The sequence below is a fragment of the Benincasa hispida genome, chromosome 9 (genome assembly GCF_027475165.1).
Source record: "Benincasa hispida cultivar pf3 chromosome 9, pf3_genome.v1.1, whole genome shotgun sequence".
Classification (NCBI taxonomy): domain Eukaryota; kingdom Viridiplantae; phylum Streptophyta; class Magnoliopsida; order Cucurbitales; family Cucurbitaceae; genus Benincasa; species Benincasa hispida.
In genome coordinates, this window is record NC_143486.1 from 58,831,874 (window position 1) to 58,845,291 (window position 13,418).

At 32.7% G+C, this 13,418-nt stretch overlaps 1 long non-coding RNA gene across 1 annotated transcript; it reads right to left on the reverse strand.

Moving 5' to 3' along the window:
• Positions 1 to 12,163: 12,163 nt before the first annotated feature.
• LOC150033966 (uncharacterized) lies at positions 12,164 to 12,983 on the reverse strand. The gene is made up of 3 exons (XR_016532427.1): positions 12,852 to 12,983; positions 12,511 to 12,673; positions 12,164 to 12,403 (listed from the first exon to the last, which is right to left on the reverse strand). It is a non-coding gene; the product is annotated as an uncharacterized LOC150033966 (long non-coding RNA).
• Positions 12,984 to 13,418: the final 435 nt, after the last annotated feature.

A 13,418-nucleotide genomic window follows, 5' to 3' on the forward strand; every position in this document is an offset into this window, starting at 1 on the left:
GTCTCTTTATATACTAGTTCAATTAAGGTTATCAATAAATCCTAATTAACTAGGAATAGACTTCTACCCATTAAGTCCATACTCAATTAGGAATCTAAGCCTTAATTAATTAAATCACATAATAGGGCCCAATCTAATAAAATAACCCAATGTGATAAATTATTAATCTACATATATAGTCCATACTTTAATTAAACATATTATTATTTAAATATGTCTAACAATCTCCCACTTGGACTATATCTGTGTATCTGATATAATTAAATCACATAAACCTTAAGCGTGCATAAACATGTTATTTCAATAATAAAATTTCCCTTTAGTTCAATCTGGTCCATCTCTTGTATTAGCACGAAAAGGCGGCTTTCGTCACTACCCTTGTAACTAAACCTTCCTTGTAACTAAACCTTCCTTGATCACCAGTCCCAATACATTCAATCACATAGATAGGGTATGGATGAATAGCATGGAAACTATATGCAAAGTGATTTAGATCATGACTGTTTCCAATTGGTCCAAATTCCTTAATGAGATCATTCTAAAAAACTTTATGCTAAACTACATGCATGATAAACGAGTTCAGATAATAAAACATAAACCATCAACTTTATTCTATATAGAAAATAAACAAAACAAGGTCAAAGAACATCTTCAATAACAAACTCCCACTAAGTGACTAACACCCATGTGAGCAACATGTTCATAAAAAACTTTAGATGGTAAACCTTTAATCAATGGATCTTCTACCATAGAGTTTGTTCCTATGTGTTCTATCGAAATTTGATCATTCTGAACTCTTTCTTTAACAACCAGAAACTTCACGTCTATATGCTTTAACTTCATATTACTTCTGTTGTTGTTGGAATACATCACTGCTGACTTATTGTCACAAAATAATTTTAGTGGTGTTTGTTGGATCGATATGGCAACCCTAGAGGGGTGAATAGGGTATCAAACCGTTACAAATGTTGGAATTTTTGAAGAACACAATACAACTCTCACTAGAGTGGATTTACAAGTTTAAGTATTCAACAAGTTTATCCTCACAATACAATAACACTCTCTCAAGAATAAGATGAAAAGAAAAAAAATTGGGAATTTAGAGAGAGCAACAATGAAACTTTTGAGTTTTGGAGGATTATGAAATATAAAATTTGTTGGTTTAAAATTTGGAGAGGAAGATGGTTTATATAGAGATGAAAAATTTTTAGAAACCACAATTAATTTGGACCATTGGATTTTGGAAAAGAAAAATTAATGATAGAGATTTTAAACTAAACTAGTCGTTAGATACAAACAAAATATAATATTAAATTTCTTTTCTTTTTAAAATTAATCCAAAAAATAAAAAGCATACCACGTGTCAAAAACTAGCCGTTAGGCACAAACATAAAATAATATTAAATTCATTTTCCTTTTAATTTATTTTCTTTTTTAATTCATTCTCTTTAAAGTCAATCCAAAAATAAAAAATATATAATGTGTAAAAAACCAGCCGTTAGACACAAACATAAAATAATATTAAATTTATTTTCCTTTTTAATTTCTTTTTAATTTCAATTTTTTTTAAATCAATCCAAAAATCAAAAGTTCACCATATGTTAATCTCTTAATGATCCACCATTCAACCAATATGCTGTCACATGTCTACATGCAAATAGTCTGGTTATGCCACGTCATCCACCACGGTATTTTCTCTATAGACTTGTTTCGGTCATATCGTCTTCGTTTTAGCTCCGATTTGAATGATTCAAGAGGTGTTGGAATCGTTGTTTCGAGCTCTACGCTATGGACATATTAAAATACTAAGATTTTCAGTAATTAAAAATTGAGTTTGTTATCATCAAAACATTAATTAATTAATTAATTTGAGATTAAGGGCCAAAAAACCAACAATTCCCCTTTTTTATGACAAACCATTCAAGAAAAATAGCTTGAAATACATGTAAACTATATGTAGCACATAATAAAATTGAACACATCACCATAAAGATCATTCTTGAAATTCACTCAAAAAATAGCACAACTCCCCCTAAGAATATTAACACATGCTTTCCATATCTCCCCCTATCAAAATTCCTTCTAAAAGATTTAACAAGTAAAATTATAAAATCAAGAGGCCTCACAACGAATAATACCGAGCTCAAGCCTATTTTTGCAAAAGTTTTCTTCATTCAAAGGCTTGGTAAAAATATCCGCTAATTGATTATTAGAGCCTACAATTCAAGAATAATATTATCATTTTGCACATGTTCTCTAATAAAGTGATGCCTAATATCAATATGCTTAGTCCTAGAATGATGTATAGGATTTTTAGTCAAATTAATAGTACTAGTATTATCACAAAATATAGGCACAGTATCAAACTTTAATCCAAAATCACAAAGAGTTTGTTTCATCCAAAGAATTTGAGCACAACAACTAGCAATTGCAATATATTCCGCTTCGGTAGTGGATAGGCAACCGAATTTTGTTTTTTACTAAACCAAGAAACTAAGGAACTACCAAGAAATTGACAAGTCCCACTAGTACTCTTATGGTCAAGTAAACTACCCACAAAATCCGCATCGGAATATCCTATCAAATTAAATTCAACATTTCTAGGATACCATAAGCCTAAATCAATAGTACCAAGCAAATATTTAAAAATTCTTTCAACGGCATGTAAATGTGATTTCTTAGGACAAGATTGAAATCTAGCACAAAGACAAACACTAAACATAACATCGGGTTTACTAGTGGTTAAATAAAGTAAAGATCCAATCATACCTCTATAAGTTTTTATATCCACACACTTACATTTTTCATCCTTGTCAAGCTTAGTGGATGTGCTCATAGGAGTTTTTGCAATTTCATCTTCATTGAATTTGAACCTTTTGAGCGAATCCTTTGTGTATTTTTCTTGACTTATGAAAATACCACCCTTGAGTTGTTTAATTTGGAGTCCAAGGAAGAAGCTAAGTTCTCCCATCATACTCATCTCAAATTCACTATGCATACACTTAGAAAATTCTTCACACAAAGATGGATTAGTAGAACAAAAAATAATATCATCAAAATATATTTGTACTAAAAGCATATCATTTTCTTTAGTCCTAATAAAAAGAGTAGAATCAATTTTACTCATTTTAAATCCATTCTCAAGCAAGAAATTACTAAGTCTATCATACCAAGCTCTTGGAGCTTGTTTTAAGTTATAAAGAGCCTTTTTCAACTTATAGACATGATTAGGAAAATCAAAACTTTTAAATCCCAGAGGTTGTTCTACATAAACTTCCTCCATGATATAACCATTTAAAAATGAACTTTTCACATCCATTTGATACAAAATGAAATTCTTATAAGAAGTAAAAACAAGCAACATTCTAATAGCTTCTAATCTAGTAACGGGTACAAAAGTTTCTTCATAATCTATTCCTTCCTCTTGACAATAACCTTGAGCTACAAGTCTAGCTTTATTTCTAATGATATTTCCATTTTTATCCATTTTATTTCTAAATACCCATTTAGTTCCAATTATAGAAGCATGAGAGGGCCTAGGGACTAACTCCCAAACTTTATTCCTTTCAAATTGATTTAATTCTTCTTGCATAGCTAAAATCCAAAATTCATCATTTTCGGTATATTTAAAACTTTTTGGTTCAATTTGAGAAACAAAAGAAAGATTAAACATATTAAGAGAGGAACAAATTTTCACACCTTGTTCAGGATCACCAAGAATTAATTCTTTGGGATGGGAAGAAGCATATCTCCACTCTTTAGGCATGGATGAAAAACCAACTTCGTTCTTTTCGATTAAGCTCACCTCTTGCTTACTTGAAACAATTTCCTTGCCTTTGTCACTAACAAGTAAATGTCCAAAATTTTCTTCTAAAACATCACTATAAATAGGCTCATTAGAAATAACATTGCAAGATTCATCAAATACTACATGCATAGATTTCTCGATTACTAAAGTTCTTTTATTAAAAACTCTATAAGCTTTACTAGTAGATGAATAGCCAAGGAAAATACCAACATTTGTCTTAGAACCAAAGTTTCTAAGTTTTTCTTTGTTATTCAAAATAAAACATTTGCAACCAAAAACTTTGAAATACCAAATATTTGGAATTTTGTTATGCCAAAGTTTATAAGGAGTTTTATCCAAAGAAGGTCTAATTAAAACTTTATTTAAAACATAACAAGTGGTGTTAACAGCTTCCGCCCAAAAGTATGTAGGTAAACCATACTCATGGAACATTGATCTAGCAAATTCTTGCAAAGTACGATTTTTCCTTTCAACTACATTGTTTTGTTGAGGAGTTCTTGGAGCAGAGAAATTATGAGAAAAACCATTTTCTTCACAAAAAGTTTCAAAAGCATTACTATCAAATTCTCCTCTATGATCACTCCTAATTTTAGAAATCAAAAAAACTTTTTCATTTTGAACTTTTTTTGCAAAACTAGAAAAGCTGTTTAAAGCATCATCCTTATGTTTTAGTATCAAAACCCAAGTAAATCTTGAAAAATCATCAACTATCACAAAGGCATAATAATTCCCTCTAAAACTAGTAATTCTAGAAGGGCCAAATAAGTCCATGTGTAATAGTTGAAGGGGTCTAGTTGTAGAGATTACTTTTTTTAGATTTGAAAGAGGACTTAGTTTGCTTACCCATTTGACAAGCATCACAAACTTTGTCTTTTTCAAATTTAAATTTGGGAAGACCTCTAACCAAAGAATTCTTGGAAATATTTGAAATTAAGTGCATGCTAGCATGTCCTAGTCTTCTATGCCATAACCAAGAATCATTATGCAAAGCCGATAAACATTTATCATTAATAGGACAATCATTCAAATCAATAGTTTAAACATTTTCATCTCTATTTCCAACAAATATAACTTTTCTATCACTAGTATTTTTAATGATGCAATTTTTTTTATCAAACACAACTCTAAAGCCTTTATCACACAATTGACTAATATTAAGTAAATCATGCTTCAAACCATCAACTAAAAGTACATTTTCAATTAAAATAGAAGATTCATTACCTATACTATATTTACCAATTATTTTATCTTTCTTGTTGTCACCAAAGGTTACAAGACCTCCATCCTTTTTGGAGAGAGAGACAAACTTGGATAGGTATCCTATCATGTGCCTCGAGCATCCACTATCCAAGTACCACTTGTTTTTCTTAGAAGTTTTCAAACAAACCTACAAACACAAATGTTCAAGTTTGATTCTTTGGTACCTACACTTGTTTGGGTCCTAGATGGTTAGCATTGACAAACTTGGGAATCCATTTCACTTTTGCATAGACATTCAAGGCATTGGATTTAGACAAGTAAACAGAATAAGTTGTATGTCCAAACTTGCCACATGAGAAACAAACAACATTATGCAAAGATTTATCTCTTACAAAAAATTTATGCACTCTACTTTTCTTGGAAAACTTATTCCTTGGAGCATTGTGAAACTTTGTTGTAACGACCCAACCCCTTAGGACTTAAGTTAGGCCGTTACTAAAATACATGCATGCATGGCACTTAAAACGACACTCCTTTATGTTGAAATAAATGCTAAATAGATAAGGAAGTTCAAAAGTCCTTTATTAAATGCAAGCATTGAAAACAAGATTTGGGTACATGTAACGACCTGAGTTCAGGAGGGGTATATGAATGGACTGGTATCACATCCGAAGAGAGAGTTCCTAAGGACATGAAAGTATGGTTAAGAAAAGCTTAAAATAATTGAAAGTTACTACCTATACCAACAAGGTGCACCTTCCCTTTTGGTGGCTCAATCATAAGAACTCCATAGTTAAGCGTGCTTAGCTTGGAGTAATTCTATGTTGATTTTCCTAGGATGCATGTGAGTGAGGACAAGCATGCTGAAAGAACCCGTGTTGGTTTATGGGGACAACTTTCACTTCTAAAGCATTTGAGGCAAGGGATGAAGGAAGGAAGAAGGGAGGATGACATAGCTAGGTCGCAGGGGACGTAGGGGAATGTCGGGGCCATCAGGGGCCGAATCCGGATTCCGAATCCTGGGCCTGGGGCGTTACATATGCTATCAGAGCGAAACCTCTCCCAGTAAGATGTGGTTCGAGTACGAACTAAGTGGTATCACATCCAAATGAGAGGGATCCTAAGGACATGAAAATATGGCTAAGAAAGGCTTAAAAGAATTGAAAGTTACTACCTATACCAACAAGGTGCACCTTTCTTTTTGGTGGTTCAATCATAAGAACTCCAAAGTTAAGCGTGTTTGGCTTGGAGCAATCCTATGTTGGGTGACCTCTTGGAAATTTTTCTAGGATGCATGTGAGTGAGGACAAAGCATCCTGAAAGGACCCGTGTTGGTTTATGGGGACAACTTTCACTTCTAAAGCATTTCAAGGCAAAGAAGGAAGGGAGGAAGGACCACTTAGGTTTAATATGGCCTTCAACACCACAATAATGACATATAGGCACACAGTTAGATTTAACATGCATAGACACAACCTTAGGCATATTAAGCTTAGGCATATTATGAGATACTTTAACAAAGATAGTTTTAGAACTTGGAGGAGTAGAACATTCATCAATATAGCCTAAACCTCTTTTATCACCAAAAGGCTTGCCTACTTCAATTATCTTGTCTAATCTTTGAGCACCTATTGTCAACTTTTTAATAGATTCTTTAGCCTTATCAAGTTCTTGCAAAGAACTAAATTCCTTTTCTTTAATTAATTTAATCAAATTATCTTTTTCACAACTATCATGCTCAAGAAATTTAACTTTGTCAAGCAAGGCATTTTTCTCATCACAATCAAAAGCATGCTTATCACAAGAGATATTCATTTCATCAATATGCATAGCATCATGCTCATTCTCTTTTAATCTAGCAATTTCTTCAAGTAAAGACTTATTTTTACTTAATAAAACATTGTATTTCTTTTTAAGCACAACATACTTAGAATTAATTTTTTCTAAATCATTTTGCATATTTTCAAAAGCTTCAAACAATTCATTATAAGAAAGAGGTTCTAGAGTTACCTCATCATTTTGTTCATCCTCTTTGTCACTATGAGCCATGAAGCAAAAATTCGCCACTTCTTCATTATCACTCCCACTTTCGCTTTCATCACTATCATCCCAGTAGCTTTCATTGCTTTCTTCTTGGATTTCTTGGATTTCTTGGATTTCTTGGTGATTTGAGAAAAGAACAATCGGTTCTAATATGATCCGGCTTCTTGCATTCATAGCATATTACCTCATCCTTTTTTATCTTTGTACCTTTTGAATATTTTTTGTTGGAGAGATGCTTCTTGAATTGCTTCTTTCTCTTGATGAAGTTCTTATACTTACGTGATAGGCAACATCATCTTCATCAAGGTCATCTTAGGAGTCAACTTCTAAAGAGATGGTCTTTAAAGCTATACTCTTTTCTTTCTTTTTCTTCTCATCCTCCATGTTTTTTTTAATCTTTATCTCATGCGTCAACAACAAGCCCATGAGTTCATCAATGGAGAGAGATTTGAGATCCTTTGCCTCTTGAATGGCGGTGACTTTAGGCTCCCATTGTTTAGGCAAATACCACAATAGCTTCTTTATCTTCTCAAGATTTGAGTACTTTTTCCCAAGTCCTTCTAAAGCGTTGACAATATTAGTAAATCTAATAAACATATCAGAAATAGCTTCATTTTCATCAATTTTAAACATTTCATATTGATGAACTAACATGTCAATCTTTGTTTCTTTTACTTGACCAGTTCCTTCATAAGTAATTTCTAATTTATCCGATATCTCTTTAGCGGTTTTGCAAATAGACACTCTATCATACTCAACTTCATTCAAAGCACAAAATAAGCAATTAATAGCTTTGGCATTTAAAGAGCATGCTTTCTTTTCATTTATTGACCATTTTTCCTTAGATTTTATAGTGCTAACACCATCAACATCTTTTGTTGGAATTTTAAAACATTCCTCAACAATACCCCATAAATCATAATCAATAGAAAGCAAGAAAAATCTCATTCTATTTTTCCAATAACTATAATTAGTACCATTAAATAAATGAGGCTTTGTAATAGATTGACTATCGGTAAAAGGGATAAAACCTAAAGTTGTCATAGCTAAAAAACAATTAAGTTTATCAAGAAATAAATATTTCAAGAAGAGCAACCGCTCTGATACCAATTGTTGGATCGATATGGCAACCCTAGAGAGGGGTGAATAGGGTTTAATTAAACTTTTTTTCTAAATTAACCCAATTAAACTAATTAATACACCTTTTATAAATAATAAGAAAAATTCAAATTATGCAACAAATAAGATGACAAAAAATATGATAATTTAATTCTATCAAATTTTAGTAAATAAATAAGAACAAACAAAAACATACAATAAATTGCTTAAATTAATTGCAAAAATAAAAAGGAAAGAGTTAGAAAAGAATACACCGTAATTTTTATAGTGGTTCGGTCAAACTCGACCTACTCCACTCCCCAAGCGCCTCTTGGGAATTTGAATAAAATCTTTCCGACTCTTTCCACGATTAGAGCCCAACCGTTACACCACCGCTCCTTTTACGGGTTCAAAAGCAAACCCGATCCTTTCTACGATTTAGGATCAAACCGTTACAAATGTTAGAATTTTTGAAGAACACAATACAACTCTCACTAGAGTGGATTTACAAGTTTAAGCACTCAATAAGTTTATCCTCACAATAAAATAACACCCTCTCAAGAATAAGATGAAAAAAAAAAATTGGGAACTTAGAGAGAGCAACAATGGAACTTTTGAGTTTTTGAGGATTATGAAATGTAAAATTTGTTGGTTTAAAATTTGGAGAGAAATATGGTTTATTTAGAGATGAAAAAAATTTTAGAAACCACAATTAATTTGGACCATTGGATTTTGAAAAAGAAAAATCAATGGTGGAGATTTTACACTAAACTAGTCGTTAGATACAGACAAAATATAATATTAAATTTCTTTTCTTTTGAAATTCATTTTCTTTTTAAAATTAATCCAAAAAATAAAAAAACATATCATGTGTCAAAAACTAACCGTTAGACACAAACATAAAATAATATTAAATTTATTTTCCTTTTAATTCATTTTCTTTTTTAATTCATTCTCTTTAAAGTCAATCCAAAAACAAAAAATATATAATGTGTAAAAAGCTAGCCGTTAGACACAAACATAAAATAATATTAAATTTATTTTCCTTTTAAATTTCTTTTAAATTTCATTTTTTTTTATTTTAAATCAATCCAAAAATAAAAAATCTATCATATGTTAATCTCTTAATGATCCACCATTCAACCAATATGCTGCCACATGTCTACATGCAAACGGTCTGGTTATGCCACGTCATCCACCACGGTATTTTCTCTATAGACTTGTTTCGGTCATATTGTCTTCGTTTTAGCTCCGATTTGAATGATTTAAGAGGTGTTGGAATCGTTGTTCCGAGCTCTACGCTATGGATATAATAAAACACTAAGATTTAAGTAATTAAAAATTGAGTTTGTTATCATCAAAACATTGATTAATTAATTGAAATTAATTAATTTGAGATTAAGGGCAAAAAAGCCAACTGTCTTTCTATGCCAACCACTATCCACAACCCAGTAACAAAATTTCGCAACCATATTCTATGATGGATGCCTCATAACATGCTATAAACTTCGCAGCCATGGTAGAAGAAGCCATAAGTGTTTGTTTAACACATTTCCAAGATACAGCTCCTCCAGCCAACATGAAGATATTGCCTGAAGTGGATCGCAAAGTGTCTTGACATCCAACATAATTAGACTCAGAATACCCAATGATCTTCAAAACTTCTGATCTCTGATAAGTGAACATATAATATTTTGTTCTCTGTATATACCTCATAACCTGTTTGGCTGCTTTCCAATGATCCATCCCCGGGTTACTCAAATATCTGCCTAACACTTCAACTATGAACACAATATCTAGACGCATAAATACTTGATCATACATTAGACTTCCAACAAACGATGCATAGGGTACCTTTTTCATCTCCTTAGTCTCGAATGTGGTTTTGGGGCATTGACCTAAATGAAATTTATCACCTTTGGCGATCGGGGTATCTCCCGGCGCATAATCTTTCATGCCAAATCTACTCAAGATCTTTTCAATGTAGTTCTTTTGTGACAATCTCAAAATAACTTGAGAACGATCTCGCAGTATTTCAATTCCTAATACAAAAGAAGCATCATCAAGATCCTTCATCTCAAAATTCCTTTTGAGAAATCTCTTAGTCTCATGCAATAAACATACATCATTACTAGCTATGATTATGTCATTGACATATAACACCAGAAAAATTGATTTACTCCCACTGAACTTGTGATATACACAATCTTCCACTATGTTCACCTCAAAACCAAATGAGGTTATCACTTCATGGAATTTGTGATACCATTAACGAGAGGCTTGCTTGAGACCGTAAATGGATTTCTTTAATTTGCACACCATAGACTTTGAATTACCAAATACAAAGTTTTCTAGTTGCACCATATAGATCGTCTCATCAATGTTCCCATTGAGAAACATAGATTTTACATCCACCTGGTGTAGCTCTTAATCAAAGTGAGCTACTAGTGCCATGATTACCCTAAAAGAGTCTTTCGATGAAACCGGAGAGAAAGTCTCTTTGTAATCAATGTCTTCCTTTTGAGTTACCCTTTGCAACAAGACGAGCCTTATATCTTTTGATATTTCCATGTAAATCCCTTATCCACTTTTGAGAGTTAGAACTTTATCTTTCATGGATTTTATTTCCTCTTCCATGGATTTTATTTCCTCTTCCATAACAGTTATCCACTTTTGAGAGTTAAAACTTTATAAAGCTTGTTGGAAGTTTCTTGGATCATCTTCCATTACGCCCACATCATCTTGATGTTCTTAAAGAAACACAATATAATCATCTGAAATTGCACTTCTTCTCTCTTTAGTAGATCTTCTTAGTGGCATTTCTTGAGGTTGTTGAGTTTGAACTTCAGGTTCAACAACGGGTACTTCAATGTTGTCTTGTTCTATAATTGGTTCAATAATGAAGTCAGGAATTGGAACCTGGACATCATTTATAATCACATGAGAAAAAGAAATCAATTCCTCTTCAAAGACAACTTTCCTTATGTTATCTTCCCCCCCAAACTCAACATCCTTAAGGAATCTAACATTTCCTGTCTCAAACAATGATCTAGAAGTGAGATCATAAAACTTGAAACCTGAGAGCACTCAGAATACCCAACAAAATAGCAGCTAATAGTTCTTGAGTCCAATTTTCTTTCATTAGGCCTATAAGGCCTAGCCTCAGTTGGACAACCCCAAATGTGAAAAATCCTAATACTAGGCTTTTTTCCTGCCCATAGTTCATAAGGGGTTTTGGCTACTACTTTACTAGGTACCCTATTAAGGATATATGCTGCAGTCTTTAATGCCTCACCCCAGAGGGATTCTAGTACAGAAGAATGACTAATCATACTTCTTACCATATCCTTAAATGTTCTATTTCGCCTTTCCGCTACACCATTCATACTGGGTTTTCCCAGCATAATGTATCACAAGACGATTCCACATTCCTCTAGGTATCTGACAAAAGGCCCTGGACGTTGTTAACCTGATCCATCATATCTACCATAATATTCACCACCCGATCAGATTTGACACCATAATTTTCTTTCCAAATTGAAGTTCAACTTCAGCTTTGAAAGACTTGAAAACGTCAAAGGATTGAGACTTCTCATGAATTAAATATAGTTACCCATATCTTGAATAGTTGTCTATGAACGTAATAAAATATTGTTGTCCATTCCAAGAGGGCGTAAGGAATGAATCACAAATGTCTGTATGTATTAGTTCTAAGATGTCTGAGCATCTGTTGGCACCTAATTTTCTTATATTTATCTGTTTTTCCTTAATACATTCCACACAAATGTTGAAGTTACTTAAATCAAGGGAATCAAGAATTTCATCTGACACAAGTCTCTTAATTACCTGTTTAGAGATGTGACCTAAACGCTTGTGCTATAACATAGTGGAATTCTCATTTAATTTACGCTTTGTACCACATGAATTAGATAACAAGATCTTGTTAAATGAAGCAAAAGAATCAAGCATATATAGACTATCAATTAAAGAACCGGTACCAATAAGCTTAGAATCTTGAAAAAGACTAACTTTATTATTTCCAAAAGAACAAGAAAGACCAAATTTATCCGAACTGGAAATAGAAACTAAATTCTGTCTAAATGATGGTACAACAAAAGTCTCATTCAAATTCAAATAACATCCAGTTTTTAAAAGTAATCTAAAATTTCCAATAGCTTTAATTGGAACTGTTTTTCCATCGCCCACATAGATGAATCTTTCAGCATCACCTGGCGGCCAGCTCCACAGGCAACCCTACATTGATATACTTATGTGAGTAGTAGCACCAGAACCTATCCACCAAGTATCTGTAGGTACAGAAGCTAAAGTAACTTCAGAACAAACTAAAGTAAGAAGTTTACCCTTCTTTACACGCCACTTGGCGTACTTGGACAATCTTTCTTGAAGTGATCTTTCTTTTTGCAGAAAAACAAGGATTTTCCGTAGCTTATTTCTTGTTTTTATTTCGATGAGATGTCCCTTCTACAGCATCCACAAATTTCCTTTTCTTCTTATCATGAGAGCCTGTTGCCAAATGAGCACTTTCTGTCATTTCTCTCTTAATCCTATCTTCTTCTTGCACACATTGCCAAATGAGTATTATGGCTTATCTTAAACTGAGTGAATTGTGCAGGAAGAGAGATAAGTACCAGATGCATGAGTAAATTTTCATTTATCTCAATATCAAGTGTCTTTAATTTACCTGCGAGATTGGACATTTCCGTAATGTACTCCCTTATGTTTCCATTGCCCTTATACCTCATAGAAGTTAAATAAGTCAAAAGACTACTTGCTTTCCCTTTCTCATTTTTAGCAAAATATTTCTCAATTTGAGCAAGGAACTTATTGGCATTTTCACTTTCCGTGATAGAGCCCCTAAAAGACTCCGAAATGGAGTGCCTAATGATTATCAGACACATACGATTTGACCGTTCCCACTTCTTTATATTAGCCGTATTTAGCTGTTCCTCAGTAGAAGTAGGTTTATCGGTCCTTAATGCAAGGTCCAAACCCATACACCCGAGAAGTATCTCTAGGCTTTCCTTCCAAATCTTGAAGTTCGTTCCATTCAACTTAGGGATTGAACTCAAATTTCCAGATATTTGAGTAAGATCAACTAAAACAATAGACAACAAAACATAAGCTCACAATTAAAATATAACAAAATAATTTCACATATGTGGTGGGCCCCTTTAACAAGATACCTAACATAACGTTGATGTCCAGCCTTTGGACAAAACCACCCACTATAAATGGTACTTTCAACGTA